We start from the raw sequence: 15,985 nt of genomic DNA, 5'->3' as shown, positions 1-15,985 counted from the left end.
AGGAGAATGGACGGAGCGCCGAGTGTCCTAATGGATAATCGGTGTGTTTTCTGATTCGGAGTGTGAAATCTCATCTCCGTTGTCACTTGCTGTTCTGCGTATACTGGGTAAGCGCTAGTCGCCTTTCTGTACATAACGTGTCAGTGTCATATATTTTCTTATGACCATACATTGTGGTTGCAAGTAGTAGCTACGGATAGGCATTGTTGCCATTGCCTGTCAGAGACTGCGTTCTTCTTCTGCAGCTCCAACAATAAATCCAGGGAATGTCATTATGGCAACCATCATTTAATTGTCGCCAGGGTAGCCCAAATTTAACGTAGGCTAAATTTATTTTATACATTTGTTTGCCTCGCGCATGTTAGACTCGGGATTTATTTTGTTATTTAGCATGAAGCGTAGGTTATTGATTCCATGAATGTTATCCGATGCATTCACATACAGCTCCATATAGGTTATTGTAACAAGACAAACACATTTCAATGAATAGGCTACATGACTACTGTACAATGCCACAGTTGCTTATTCAAGTGGAAATGATGGGTCCTGTCCTGTCTGTTGTAAGCAACCGACGTTGTTTGGATGTCGGTGGATGGACCATGATTGACGTGATTGTCATTTGTAATGCAATTCAACTCATGCTGCAATTACGAGCTGAGGCCTCAAATTATTAAGAAAAAAAATCCGTCTGCATGTGTAGGTCAAACACTCATTCCCCTCAAACACTGTGATTGGGTGCATTATTCATTTATTCCTGAGCAGAGGACGACAGGTATTCAGGAAAGGTTCGGGAGGTACAGCAGGTGGAATGCTCGCTGACCTTGGGGGCTTAGACTGTTGTTGGTCCAGGTGCAGGTTGCCAGCACCGCAGTTTTGGGCTCGAATGTGGAGTGTGTTTATAGAATTGATTGGAGCAAATAGATTGTTTTCAGCTTGACATTACATCATCTGGTCTTGTCTTGTGGGCTTTGTTTTAATGTGGCTGGTTGTCATTTTTCAGTTAGTTATTTGATACTGAGGTCTGTATGATGCCATTTTGATCACTTCTAATAACAGCTTGCCTAATAATGAACCCATTGCTGTGAAATCACAGGGAAATATCACACAACCTACATTCAATACCACTTAATATTGTGTTATGAGATATATGTAGCCAGTTACACAGCATAGCATTCATTGTAGAACAACAACAACAACATGACACTATAGGATTTTCCATACATCACTTAGCCTATCACATGTGTTTGTTATTCAGAAAATATGATGTTCAATAATGCGTGGTCCTTGCATCCAGTTCCATGTATTTGTACACTAACACATCTCCCCACCCCTCTCCTAACATTCAACAACACATTGACTAATGAAGGCAACATTGGAAAATCTACCCAGAAATATTGTTGTGTGTTAAAATGGACACGAAACATTGAAGTGGAAAACAATATGAACCATTATGTTACAGAATCATGCTGGGATTTTCTCCATAAAAATCCATTATGGACCATTAGCAGCAGAAAGGCTGCTGTGTATTCTGCAAATTGTTTGCATTATGCATCCATTTTAATAGGAGAGAGTACATTTTGTTATCATGACGTTGGTGATGAGAGATGGGGGAAGGGGGATGAGCTGAACTGTGCTGCTTTGCCTCCCGTGGAAGATGCTAAAAGTAGAGGAGATGCTAATGTATATGGATAGTGACAGCTGAAGTTGCTGGGGACACATAGCGCGGCCCATTCCACATTGCATACGCTCTGGGCAAAGTTTACCCGAACACAGACACTGCTCGTCACCCCCCCCCCCCCCCCCCCCACCTCTACCATCCCTTCTGCCCCCCTACACCAACAACCAGAACACTAGTCCTCCACATCTTCCCCCCTGCATCCCAGCATTCTGGGTTGGAGGCATCCGGCAATTTGTGTCATGGCCATTCTCTTGGTCCAGTTTCTCATTTCTGAATAGTGTTTTGCCACCAAATTAGATCAGACGATATGGCTGGACTTGTGAGTTTTTTTTAGGAATCATTCACCACAAAGCTGTTATTTTCCCTTTAAAATTCAAGCTGCTAGCTTAAATCCCATTGTAAATAATTGTAAACCACAAGTTGTCAGTAAAATTATGTTAAAATGTGAAGCTTTGGTTTTAAGCATATTGCTCTGACTTAGTCCTACATCACTGCAATGGTGTCAGAGCAGAGTGTCAGTAATTGCGGGTAAAGGCTCTTGAACAGTTGGATTTCAAGCTGTTTTTATTCTGGTCTTCATGTGAACTCAAGCTATTTGCATTTGTGGCATATGAATCATCCTGTATTTCAAAATATCAGCGAGGTAAAAAATGTGACTGTCTGTGTGTGTGAGAGAGAGAGAAAAAGAGAGAGGGTTAGGGAAAATAGAGATTTAGGGCTGTATTTTGGGTCACCAGCGCATGGCGTAAAGTTCGTTATTCACCGGCGCGAAGTTGAATTCGTTATTTTGCACAATTATTTTTTAAGCATTGCGCCCAGGGGTGTGGCAATTAACAACCTAGGGAGGGACCTGGCGCATTGTCTAAAAATCGCTATCATACACCACCTAAACCTGGTCAGAAGTCAATGGCGAGTTGTTCATATGCTATTTTAAGAGCGCATGTCAACAGTCATATTGGCAGGTGCACGCACCATCCTTCTATCATTCATGAACGCACACCAGCGCACGTCCATGCAAAGCATTACAAATTGCACGATTACAATGGTAAACATAATTAGAATAAACATATTACGAAATACTGTACATCTCATGATGAGTAGTTATTCACCATCATTTGCAAATTGGTAATGACGGTTAAAAGTGATTAGGGGAGAGGCGAGAGACACGTATGGAGCACAGCTGAAGACGCACTGTCACGAGATATAAGCAACTCCTCTGCAGGATAAATGTTGTTTTATTCAGTCATTTGAGAAACATTAGGGTAAGTGTTGCTTTTTCCAGCCTATGTTTTCGATGGTAACCCATTGTCAGTCAATAGTGAAAGTAACTGCATATAACTGTCTTGTCGTTGACTGACTCCTTGGTGAAGTTAGTTTCACTTTGCCAATGAGTTCAAATAATAGACGAGTGCAAATGCGTGAAGGCTATGCTAGGTTTTAGTAAAGCATGGTTTAAGAATGACTATTCCATACGGTCTCGCAAGCAGCCTCCTTCAAATGCGCCGTTGAATGCCAAAATACCGATGCATTTATTTGACATATCGCGCGTTGCGCCGTTAAAGGGAATGACAGATGTCATTCTCATTGGTTTAAAATGATGTTACGCCCCAAACACACCCATATGACTCATTAAAATACCTAGGAACACCTTGTTACGCCATGCGCTCCACTTTTGAGAACGAAACCCCTCCCAATGTGAACTGGACATCCTACTAAATTTGAATAGACTTTTGACGAGTGACGATGCACTTTAGAATGTCATGATAGGGCCCTTAATGTGTTTGTCAATTCCATTACTGTATGTTATCCCTGGGCAAATTATGGAGGTGTTAATTGTCTCCTTCTGATAAGATTTTGAGACGTCGCCTAATGATGTTATCTTTCCTAAGCATACAGACCATCTGTGGTTGTGTGATGAGGACATAGCTTGCTAACAAGCTAAACTATAGTATATGCATCAACATTGTATTGTCAGTCTTGATTCCATCCACATTATACAAATGTATTTGATAAGAGAACACACACTCTTTCCATCTGATCCAGGATCACTACTGTGAGAGTGAGTGTAATGAAAGGGACACATTTGAATGATTATCCGTATCAATGCAGATTGTCATGGATCCGTATATCCACATCCAGCTGTTGCCGTTTTTTGTTTGTTTTGTTTTTTTGCTAAACAGCACTGTGCAATATGCCCACTCAGATTCAGTCCTCTGCAGTGCATAGCCTGCTCGTATGCTATCAGCTTGGTAGTGGAGGTGAGCGGCTCTCGAAGCTCATCCACCGTCGCGGCACATCAGGGCCCTCGATCCTCAGTGCGGCCCTGTCACGCCGGGGTGTGTAACAAAATAAAGAGCTTGCCGCACTCCAGGTGGCCACTGCTTGGGGTTGCCGCCGCCACATGCCTAATTGGCTCGGCTGACAAAGAGCAGAAAGTTTGCGATGGTGCTTGGCTGGTTGGCATTTTTAATTGTGCCTGAGGGAGCCGTGCCTCATGCTGTCATTTATGTTTTTTTCTTTGTGGTTCTCTGTCCAGGTTTAAAGTGTTCTGGTCTCACTGTAGTACACTGACAGTACAGTACAGAGACCCAATACAGTTGAGTAGAGTAGAGTTTAGTGTAGTCTTATAGTACAGTATGTCTATCCTTAAGAGATACATAGTATGGAATTGTTTTTGCTTTTTTCTTGGTGGTGAAAGGGTGTGAGATGAATAGAAAGTTTGAAGTAGATAAGGCACGGCTGTTAAAATGCTCTAAGCCCTAGCGGTAGTGTGGTGTAACTGGTTACAGCACCAATATGGTGTTTGGGTATACTATATATATATATATTATAGCCTGTGAGAATCATTAACTGCCAGTCTTTAATACCCAACATCTGGGGAGATTGGCAGGAGATGCAGCAACTGTATGGAGCCTCCACACACTGATGGCTTGTCTCGCTATTTGAAATCTCAGTTTGTGGCGCACACACACACACACACACACACACACACTGAGAGGGAGAGAGAGGGAGGAGAAGATCAAAAAGGATGTTTTGGCTTCTTACTATCTTAGACGAGTGTCTTCAAAGCTGTTGCGAGCGTACACAGTGGATTTTGCGCTTCTTTTTCCATCGGCTTAGACTCTCTTCCTGTCCCTTTTCCTATTGGCTGAGACTCTCTCCCTGTCCCTTTTCCTATTGGCTGAGACTCTCTCCCTGTCCCTTTTCCTATTGGCTGAGATTCTCTCCCTGTCCCTTTTCCTATTGGCTTAGACTCTTTCCCTGTCACTTCTCCCATTGGCTGAGACTCTCTCCCTGTCTTTTTTCCCAGACCCCGCTGTTCCGCTTCCTGTTAATTGGTCAGCACTCTGCTGAGTGGGCACAGCATAACTCCATGTTAGTGCTTTTTTGTTGTTGTTTAAAGGGCTGGTCAAGAAAACGATTATAAATGGGGCCTTTTCTGCCACGAGGCTGACCAAGGCGAGTGGGCGTTGAGCTCTCCTCCCATAACCCACAAGGAACACAAAACAGCATCTATTACATTAATGGAGAAATATGCTTGCCTCTCTCTGAATATTGCCTCTATTATTTCTCCCTCTCGGAGGACTTGTTAAGCCACAGTTTAAGTTTGACTTTGACTTTCACTTACTGTAGAGACTTTTGTAGCAAGCTAGAGTGGGTATATATGCTTTATAAATAGAGGTTCTCAGCTATCTACATTTTCATACACATACTTTTCAGTGTTCAGCGGGACGGTTACCCCCTCCCCCACCTCCCCCCAACATTCTAAATCAATTGTATGCACCATATTGCTATGTAGCATAGTAATGTTATACACCATTTCAAAGCTTTGACTCTTGGGAATCCAAAAATGACAACTTTTTTTCATGTACAATCTGTATAATGCTTTACATTCTCAGATAAATCTTATTATGCCTCAATTAAATTTGATCCTCCGCTTTTGGTGCTACCCTGACTTCTGGCTGCAGTGTAGCTGCAGCACAATAAGTAGATGCAACATATTAGGTACTGAAATATTCACAAGAATCCATAGAAATTGAATCTTCATGTTGTGTCATCCAATATTAGTTTTACAGATGTATAGTCTATCTTATACACACTCATTGAACCAACAAAGTAAATGCAAAAATAGAGACTTTTTGTAATTATTCCATATTTTGTGTAGTCAGTCTATATCAGAACACCTGACATACAATCTAAGTAGTTCACAAGAAACCTCAAAGTGTTACCTTTCATTTGAGACCAGGATTATGCTTCTACACAAAGGGGTTCATGTGCAGTAAGCATTTGATTGTCAGTATGCATTTTGGATAACAAAAAGTCCTATGGGAAGTTTCCATAGGCATTTTACAAAACGCATGATCATACCTTGGCAAATAATAGTCTAAAGCACTCATATTTTCATTCTATATTGATCTACGTTTGCATACAACTTCACAAGACCTGGTGCTAGGGCTCAGTTGTGTTTCTAAGTACATCACACATTTTTGACTGTTTCCTACAAAAACTAGAGGTTCTCAGCTTTCTATAGAGGTCCAACATTTGATGGTAGGCCCCAAAAGAGGTGGGAACAATGTCCTTGTAAATAGGCACAGTGCAATTTCAGGCAAAAACTTGTATTGAGATTAAAGTGTCGAAGAACTCTATGTCTGTATGTCACCCTATCGTGTGTTTTTTCTCCATTGCCACTGGTGCTTTGCTTAAATGGGACATCCCTTATGTGGTTGTGGTGGCAGTGATATTGTATGTGTGAGGTTGGTGAGTGTGTATGCATTTGTGTGTGTGTGTGTGTGTGTATGCGTGTGTATCTGTGCGGGTGTGTGTCTAGTGGGGGTGTTATAGACCACACAGCAACACGGTGATTTGGGTGTAATCCCCCCCCCCCCCCCTTGTGTAAAGTCTGTATCTGTATGGGGCAATAAAGTATGGCAGCGGATCCTGCTGTGTTATCTTAAATCACAGGATTTGAACAAGTCATCACGACCAGGGCTAAAAATAGCCCCCTGCCCACCCTCCCCCTCTTCTCAGTCAATCTGGGCCATCGATGTCCCTCCGGTTCCCCCTACTCCCTCTCAGACAAAGCTGCTCGACAAGATGCTTTGTACTGAGATTCGCCAATATCACAACGTGGGGAGCTCCCGTTTTCTCTCCCCTGTCGTCTGTGTGAGGCAACAATCAAACAAACACTATAAAGCTCTGCCATCACTGGTGCTTTACTGTTGTTGGGTCCCTTGTTTACTGTCACTCTCAGTTATTCTGAACCCCCCAACAAAAGCCTCCACTGTTTGCACATGTAATTGCATCTGGATTTATGGAGCACTACAAAGTGTTGAATTCAAAGGGAGCCTGGAAATCGATCTCTCGCCCAAATCGCTCTCCTGGGGGGAACGTGGTGTGAATATTTTATGAAAGCCTGTGGGAAATAGAGCATGAACCCTCCCGCTCCTGCTGCCACTTTGCCTGGCGCAACCGGTCATCGTATGATCAGGTAACAGAGCTGTGGAGACGGTTAAGACGACTCATGAGATTCCCTCCTCTCACAATCGATAATGCTCCAGTTATGTAATCCTGCTCTGAATCTTTCATCAGATGCTTTTAAATATAGCAGCTCATTTCCATATTAATCATCCCTTCTTTTGCTGTATGCGCGGATGTCCTCTTTTTCTTCGGAAGGATGTTCACGTCACTAATAACAACAATAAATAATGAACGGAGGAGCGAGGACTGATGACTAATTGATTTAGGATGATGAGGATGATGATGGAGGAGGAGGAGGAGAGAAACAGGAGGAAGAGGATGAATAACGATGGTGAGTCAAACTCCATCAGTGTTGCAGTGATCTCTAGAGACAGCAGGTGAGCCAAAGCAGTCAAGGTAGCCATGTTTGTGCAGATATAGGGGTGACTCCCGTGATTAACCTGGCAGTATTTCACCTTGTAAACACCCACCCGCAGGCCCCAGTGAGACCCAGGCCACACACACACACACACACACTCACACACACACACCTGAGACGTGGGTGCCTTTGACCTTCCATGTCACTCCACCTTACAGCTGCCCCTTCTCCGCCGTGCACCTCCTCCTGTCGCATCCTGTTGTGGTGCTTGCCATAAAGATGCACATAAATCTGTGGGTGGTTTCTCACTTGCCGACTCCTGAAGGCCACGTCAAAGACACCGAGCCACCTGGGGAATGTCGGACTCTGCTCTGAGAGAGAGAGAGAGAGAGAGAGAGGGTGAGCAAAGTGAGGTGAAGTAAAAGGAACAGAAATGTCTCTCTCTGTCTTTGTCTCTAATCTCTCTCTCTCTCTCTCTCTCTCTAATGGAAAAGAGCAGAGGACAGGGATGATAGCGAGTCCTTCATTAAATCTTCTTTCATTCAATATTTCTCTTCCCCCCTCCTCGGTGCTTACCTGGCCTGTCATTGGTTATTGATTGCAGTGAAATTAAATTAGTGGAATCCATTAACATCTCTTTGGCAACAGTGTTTGGGCCATCTTTTGCTTGTGTTCTGAATGACAACACAGCCCAATGTTTGTTTGTCTGTTTTTATTGTTTGTTTTCTTTTTTCCCATCCCTGACTGTTCCACTCCAGTGGACAATTATGGACTCGGTTTCAATTGTTGTCCATTGGTGTGTTAAGAGCCAGATGGTGGTTTTCGCTTTCAAAGCAGCGTAAGATATCCAATTGAGTGCAGAAGTTGAAAGGGATGGTAGCAAAGCCCATGGGAATATTTTATTTCTCCCTTCCCCCGACCATCACATTAAATACTGTATGCTAGTGCAGACTTATAGGCATGGCGCAACACTGTAGCATATAGAGCCGAAAGCGCTAGCACTATTACCCAGTTGGGGCTTGTTCCCTCCTGGATGCTGAGTGGATGAGTCAGCATAATGGTGCCGTGTTTATTTTTCCAGAGCTCACACTAAACAACTTCACACGGCCAACCTAGCTCCAAAAAGCTCACGATTTCACGCTGGTTTGTGTCGATGTATTTGCAGTGTTTGTGTTTTCTTTCACACCCATTGTTTTTCCTCATAAACATTTTCTCTGAAATCCTTCTCATTGCCCCCCCCCCCCCATCAAAAAAATCTTATATTTGCCAGTAGCCATGGAGATGGAATGCTAAAATCTCATGGAGGCCTGTGAAGAACCTGTGCACCCCATTGGTTGGTTGGTTCCCATATATATGTGTCCATAAATGTCCTGGTTCAAGGCTTGGAAGTCTTACTGACCTCCGATTCAGCTCTGGTTCCAGTGCATTCTGCCAAACACTACATCCCTCTCAGCTGTCCAAATAGGGATTTGAGCTATTCCCATGCTGGATGCCACAGATGTACTTTGGGACTGTGTTGTTGTTGTTTTTTACACACACACACACACACACACACACAGACACACATTAAGTGGATGTGTGAGGTAGATTCAACAACATCCAGCACAGCCCCTCCTGGTGAATCATCGGAGTTGGAGCAGAAGGGGCTGTTTGTGTTTGTTTAAGTGGGGGTGGAAGAGAGGGTGAAAGCGTTTTCTCATGGTGGGAATAGTGGGTGGTGGAGTGGGGTGGTCAAGATGGTCGATGGGTTCCGGGCTGCACGAGGACGTCTTGCAACCGGAAGTTAAACGTGAGGACAGAACGTGTGAAACACTCTTAATGGGGGACTAAATGGCCTTAAGGAGGATGAGTCACGAGGTACATATGCCCATTGTTCGCCTGGCCCATGGAAAGAAAAAGCTTTGTCCTGTCACCTCCAATCGCTGGGCTGTACTAAAAATAAGCCAAGATTAAGCACTCTCATCCGGCTAACCTGCCCTTCATCTGCAACTTGCCTGCTAAGTATGTTTGTATTCCTTTTGAGCATGTTCCCTCCCTCTCTCTCTCTCTCTCTCTCTCACACTCTCTCTGGTTAGTGATTGAATACTCAGTTGCCTCATGAGAGCATTTGCTGTTTTTAGAAGTGTGTGAATGCTTCTGTGAAAAGGCGTAAATGGGTGAGCTTTCACCCAGGGCCTCTTCAGCTTGTCTTCTCTTCTCAGGTTCAATGGCGTCTTTTTTTTCCCCCTTGAAAATCTCTAGAGCGTTACTCCAAGACAAGGAAATCAACAAAGCAAACATCAGGGGAAAGATACAAAAACACAGTAGTATATATTGCCTCTATGAGTCTCTTGCACATGAGCCTACACACGTTTTTAAAAGTCTACATCTTTTAGAAACGCCATCTCAATTCAATTAAATTCATTGAGCCAAAGCATAAACAGAAGCATATAACAAGACATTCAAAAATAGAAAACATCTTCATGTCTTTACACAAAACAGCATCTTCACGTTTGACATCTGCTGTGGCAGATTGGCGCCTGGTGTTGTTCATCATGGTGATGAAAACTTATGGTGATGGGGTCTTATTATCATCCAAATGCAGAAGCCAAAAACTAAATATAAACTTGGCGACCCCTCGACAGAGGTTCTTGAGGCTGAACGAACAGTGTATTATTCAGAAGGCAAGGCCCGGGCGTTGTCAGCGGCGACATGTGATTGACAGCCGAAGAGCATCATTACTTGGAGCAGTTGGCTCCAGAGGCATGGAGACGGTGGGAGGTCCCGCCTGAAAAGCACGGCCCCGAATGCCACGCTCCTCTTGCTTATGGAAGAGATCATCTTAATAAGCTGTCATGTTCACGCTGTGCCGTGCGTTTTTCAGATAAACAGGGCATAAAAGAGGGAAAAGAAGAGGGAAAAGACGCAGGGGTTTTCCTCCTCTACTGCACATCAGAGGATGGAGCAGTTGTAGCATCATTAAATTGCCTACTTCTGTCAGAAGTGTTTATGAGGTAAACACTCCGAAACAAATGCTGCTTTGGCTCAAAAGGTAACATGGGTGCGCTGCTGTGGGACGATTTAGGGAAATTGTTGTTGCACCAGTGAGCCAATTACTATTTACATATTCAGTCATTCAATTGCAGTAACCAGAGGGTAAGAGGAGGCCAGTGAATCTGATGCAGGTTAATAGGCAGTGCTTTCTGGAATGCATCACTATAACACTAATAAATGCATATAAACTCTAATAATCTCTAGCCGTTTTCAGATTCCCAGGTGCACATGATGCGCAGGAATAGGCCTATTAGACTTAAATGGAGATCATCACCGCACACTGATCTAATATTATTATAAGGCTAATTGTTTATTAGGAGAGGACAATGCTAATAAATGTGTTTGTTTGTAGCCTGCACATGTGCACTATAAATGGGGGTGATTACCTTTTGTCTTTCAGTGTCCTGAATAGGGCTCTAATATAGGAAGTGAGATTTAGGTGATCTTAATCCAGCCGTGCCCTGGAAGCAGATGAATAAGTGTCTGGAACAGCTGAATTGCATATGACACACACGTACACACACACACACACACACTCATACATACATGGACATGACGTACACACACACCCCACACACACACACATACACGTACGTACACACACATACACATACACACACACACACACACACACACTTACACACACATGGCATGAATAAGACTTATGGGCAGTTCACACCAGGAACGATAACTAAAACGATAATGGCTAAAACAAGTTTTAAGTATTAGTCTCGTCCACACCACATGCTATAACGAAATCAGGAAGGACATTGTTGGGTGTTGCTTTCAGAATGACTTTAAGAATGATAAAAATCTGACAATCAATCAGAATCCATAGAATTTTAGACATCCCATTTATCAACACAAGGAAAGGCTGTACTTATCATTGGTCAGTGGACGTTCATATCGTCATACACTACTTACAAAAACTCAGGGATATTCGGCTTTACAGGGGAACTTAATGTAAACTTTTGAATGCGCATGTCCAATAGTTCAATGTTTCTGTGCTTTCTGTACTGAAACATTAAATTTCACCCGAAAGCCAGGTATCCCTAACTTTTTGTGAGTAGTGTAATTACAGTTGTCTTTATGGTTATCATTGCTGGTTTGAACAGCCCTTTAGCCTGCTGCCCATCATTGTCTGTGTGGTCCACTGGCCCTGTGATGCCTGCCATTTCTTTGGACTCTGTTGCATAAGTATTAGCTCCGTACTGCCCACTGGGACTTTGTCCACTCTACACCACTTCACTGTTGAGTTTCCATGGCATCGGAGTTACAAAAGGCCTCCACAGATGCACAGCATATCTGACTCTCTTTCCATCTCTCTCTCTCTCTCTCTCTCTTCATCTCTCTTCATCTCTCTCTCACTCTGTCTTTCTCTTTTCATCTCTCTCTCTCACTCTGTGTGTGTGTGTGGTGGGGGGGGGGGCTCTTCTCTTAAAATGTACTGTAGATCTGAAATTGCGTCGTGTTACCATGGAACCGTCCATTTAGCAGGCTCTCATGCGGCTTAATCAGCAGTTCTCTCTCTCTCTCTCTCAGGTCGGCTAGCTCTGAAAGGATTTTGGGTCAACTCTGAAGTATTCCGTCATTATTGTTGGGCAAGTTTTTGTTGCAGTGTGCTCTGCTCTGCAGCATAACCGCCGTACATGTCTTTGAAGAGAAACATGTTTTTTCCCCCTTTCTTCCGCAGATTGGGGGGTGGAGGGACATTTTGATGATCCTCAGCCAGTGAAGCAGCAGAAGAAATATGCATATGCAGCCGTTTTGCTGTCTCTGTTATTAATTTATTTGTTTGTTTACTTATTTATTTATCGTCCCAGACTGAGTCACATGTGTTCACCAGAGTAGGAGGGATGCGTGGGCATTGAGATAAGAACTGGACGCCAGGCTCCGCGCGGCTCTCTCTAAGCTCTACGAGGCTGTTGTTCCCCCTGACCGAGTACTGAAGGCATGCACAACCAGAACCTCTCCTACCCTCTCCTCTCACTGCGATAAAGCTACCCTGGCTGGGTTCATTTCATTTAGAAACCTTGCACATCCCTCTTCAGAGAGAAAAAACAGGCCCAAAGAAAAAGAATCAGAGAAATGGAAACACTGAAAGAGAAAGAGAGGGATAGAGAGAGAGAATGAAATGAGGCATGTGACAGCACAGAGAGAAGGATAAACTAAGAAACACAGTGACAGAGGAATAGATTGAAGCCAGGAGAGTGGGAGGGAGAGTGATGAATGAGGGGAAGGATAGACAAAATCTGCGTTTTTTTGAGTGTGTGTGTGTGTGTTTGTGTGTGTGTGTGTGTGTTTGAGTATTTCTGTGTGTGTGAGTGTGTGTGTTTGATTGAGAGAGAGAAACCGACTACTGAGAGAGGGAGAAGCAGAAAGAGAGAGAGAGAGAGAGAATGGTGTTGCGTAAGCCGCTATGCTGATTTTAGCCTTCCTGGACCAGTCCTACTTCGCTCATCCACTTATCTATGTCACTGTAAACCTCTTGAGAGCTTTGCTGAGGTGAGGAGGCATCCTTCCTGTCACCCCCACTCTCACACACACACACACACACATACACACACACACACACACACACACACATAAACACCCACACAGAAAGGAAAACAAACTTGACAGTGGACTTGCGGAGATAAGCCCATGAATGAGGACAGGAGAGGAGTTTGTGTTTGTGTTTTTTTAAGTGAGGTCAAAGAGGATTCGATTTCACAGCCCCATCCATGGAGAAACCTCCTGTCCTCTCATCTCCTCTCCTCTTCTCCTCTTCTGCTCTTCTCTCCTCTCCTCTCCTCTCCTCTTCTCCACTTCTGCTCTTCTCTCCTCTCCCCTTCTCCTCTTCTCCACTTCTGCTCTCCTCTCCTCTCCTCTGCTCTCCTCTTCTCCACTCTTCCTCCTCTTCTCTCTATGCTGCGGATGGCCCCGACCTGCTCAGTTTCTGTTCTGTTCTGTTTTCTCTTTTGCCTTGCTGCTACCCTACATTAAAATCCTCTGCCAGTGCTTTTGAGAGCTTATCTCTATCCCTGCTGAATAGGAGTTTGAAGATCAGTCCACTTTAAGAGGTGTTTTGACTTTTATTTTTATACTGTTTTTTTTTTTTTACCTTATATTACAATATCAGCATTCCCAAGTGTGACCTGTAAGAACCCTGCTGGCTGTGAAGGTGAAAGCCCCTCTCACCATCTATGGCACTCAGCAATCAGTAGGCTAGCAGCAGCTAGTGTCTCTTGAGTCATTACCATGAATCAAACAAAATGGCACTTGTCAGGGCAGATAAGCACAATACAAACCTGTAAGCTTTTTCAGAAGAACGGCCCCTTCTTTTCTGTAGATTGAAATAAACCCCACCACCATTTTACCTTGTATCACTAGAGTCCCACATGGCTGTCAATGGGATCTTTTCTTTGTTCAGATGGACAGTGATTGACGGGGTGCGTGGCGCCCGCAGTGTTTGTTTTGAGGGGAGGATGGATGCGAGCGGGCCTCCATCAGCTGAAACTGAAGGGGTCAGATCTGCCAGACGGAACTCTGCACTGGAGACTACACAAGGACAGGCTTTGTCAACATGATAAAGCGAGAGGCTCACAATTCTTAGGGCTCTCTTGATCTTGAGATGCCCGTTCCCCTCTCACACTTTCTCTCTCTCCCTCCATCTTTTTTTTCTGATGCTGTGTTCTGTTTCTGAGAAATGTATTAATTAAACAGGTTGTGTGGCCTTCCCATTGTCATCTACATAATAGAAACTTTGAGATGGTCTTTCTCTCTTTTTCTCTCTCTCCATCTGTGCATTCCTTTACTTTGCTTTCTTCTCTCCCTCTCTCTCTCTTTCTGTTACTCTCTCTCCTTTTCTCTCTCTCCCTCTCTCTCTCTGTGAGTCCATACAATGAAGTGGCTTCCCCCCTTTCCTCTGCTTTCTCACTCCGCTTGCTGTCTCTCGGTTTGCCTGCTTGCCTGCTCTAATGATCTTCTGTGGCACCGGAAAAGAATGAGTGGTTTGTCCTTCTCTCCCTCCTCCTCCTCCTCCTCCTCCTCCCCCCCCCCTCACTCTGTGGTGGCGCTCCGGTGAGAAAAAACCCTTAGTCCCTCTGCTCTCCACAGATGAGCAGCTCAGTTCTAGTCAGCCCCACAAGGTCACCCCCCTTACAGTCTTCCAAAAGGGGCCCCTAGACACCAACTTGAGAGCCTTTTCTTCTACCTGTCTTTCAGCTAAGTCAGGTTAAACTAAATGCCATTTGCTTTTTCTCATTTTATCCAATAACCTGGGCAACAGAACCTTCTGGAGTTCTTCAGTCAGAGAGAGAGAGAGAGAAATGGTGAGAAAAAGTCATAGAAAGAGAGAGTAAGAGAGAGAAAGTAATAGAGAGAGAGAGAGAGATAGTATATTGGGCCTATTAGACCACCATTATGTGGTGGAATATAGAATATGATCAGTCTCCTGTCCTTGGGCCATGAAGCAAAACTGTAGATGATTCATTCTGCGCTTCTACTTCAGTTTTTTCCTCTCCTTACCTAATCTCATTTGTTGTTGGAAAGACTTAAGGGCTCCAGAGTGCTTGTTTATTTATTTATTTATTTATTTTGTTGAGTTAGTTATACATTCTGCTCTCCTGTTGTTGCATGTACATATGCATTTTTTAAAAAGTGTCCTTGTTTCTTTTTGTCTGGATGCCTAACATGGCGCTTATGTAATTATTGAAGGATCATGATGTTTTAAAAACCCACGTCTTTGTCTGAAGGATTCGTTAAAGAGCCACTACGGTGAGCAATCATGGCATATTTGGTGGAGTGCCACTTGATTACAAAACATTACATTGTCGAGTATTTATTTTTAAATAGACATGAAGTACGTTAGCTGCCGAGCTGCTGCTTTTGATCCCCGGTCTCCTGTCGCAACTTGTTGCCATGCACTGAGTCTATTTCGGTGTTTGAGGTCTTAAACATTTGATTAACACAAAACATCAAAGCGCCTCAATTCATTATTCATAATTCCTCCAAGGCTGCGTCCAAGGTTAGAGCAATCAGGACATAATCCATGCACATTATTTACTCATGCTTGTTTAGCCTTGAAGGGCTTGAAGAGAAATACTGTATGGCCCTCTCACTGGGAACAGGCATGGAAACATCTCATTGTTTTTTTTTTTGTCTGTGGGCAGTTGGTAATTTTTTTATAGTTAAGAAAGTTTTAACTCAGACTAAGTTTTATTGTGTAAAAATGTGGTCATATGTCCTTTGGTTGTTTGTTTAATTGTTTGTGGCTTTGTGAAGTCATATGTAGTATAAATCATTGTGCACACATACCAGTACATTACATAAACACTATTTGACACTGAGAGTGTAAACATTTAGTATAAATAGGTTATCTGCAGCTGTTTTTAAGAAACACAATGTAGGTATCCCCCTTTCTGTCAATTTTCAATATACTGCATTAAGCGCTAAGG

The 15,985-nt window shown here is 43.5% G+C and overlaps 1 protein-coding gene across 1 annotated transcript in view; it reads left to right on the top strand.

Annotated features, from left to right (window-relative positions):
• The window catches only part of pkib (protein kinase (cAMP-dependent, catalytic) inhibitor beta), a 24,977-nt gene continuing 8,992 nt past the window's right edge, over nucleotides 1-15,985 (top strand). The window contains exon 1 of the mRNA XM_076272366.1: nucleotides 1-107. The gene's annotated coding sequence lies outside the window, so the exon portion shown is untranslated. The remainder of the gene's footprint in view (nucleotides 108-15,985) is intronic.

Source organism: Alosa pseudoharengus, unplaced genomic scaffold (assembly GCF_046254945.1).
Source record: "Alosa pseudoharengus isolate Yale_2024_CS ecotype anadromous, Long Island Sound unplaced genomic scaffold, YU_APseudo_1.1 YU_APseudo_1.1_scf_7, whole genome shotgun sequence".
Lineage (NCBI taxonomy): Eukaryota > Metazoa > Chordata > Actinopteri > Clupeiformes > Clupeidae > Alosa > Alosa pseudoharengus.
Note: the sequence above shows the minus strand (reverse complement) of the source record. Positions and strands in the feature narration are given on the sequence as shown.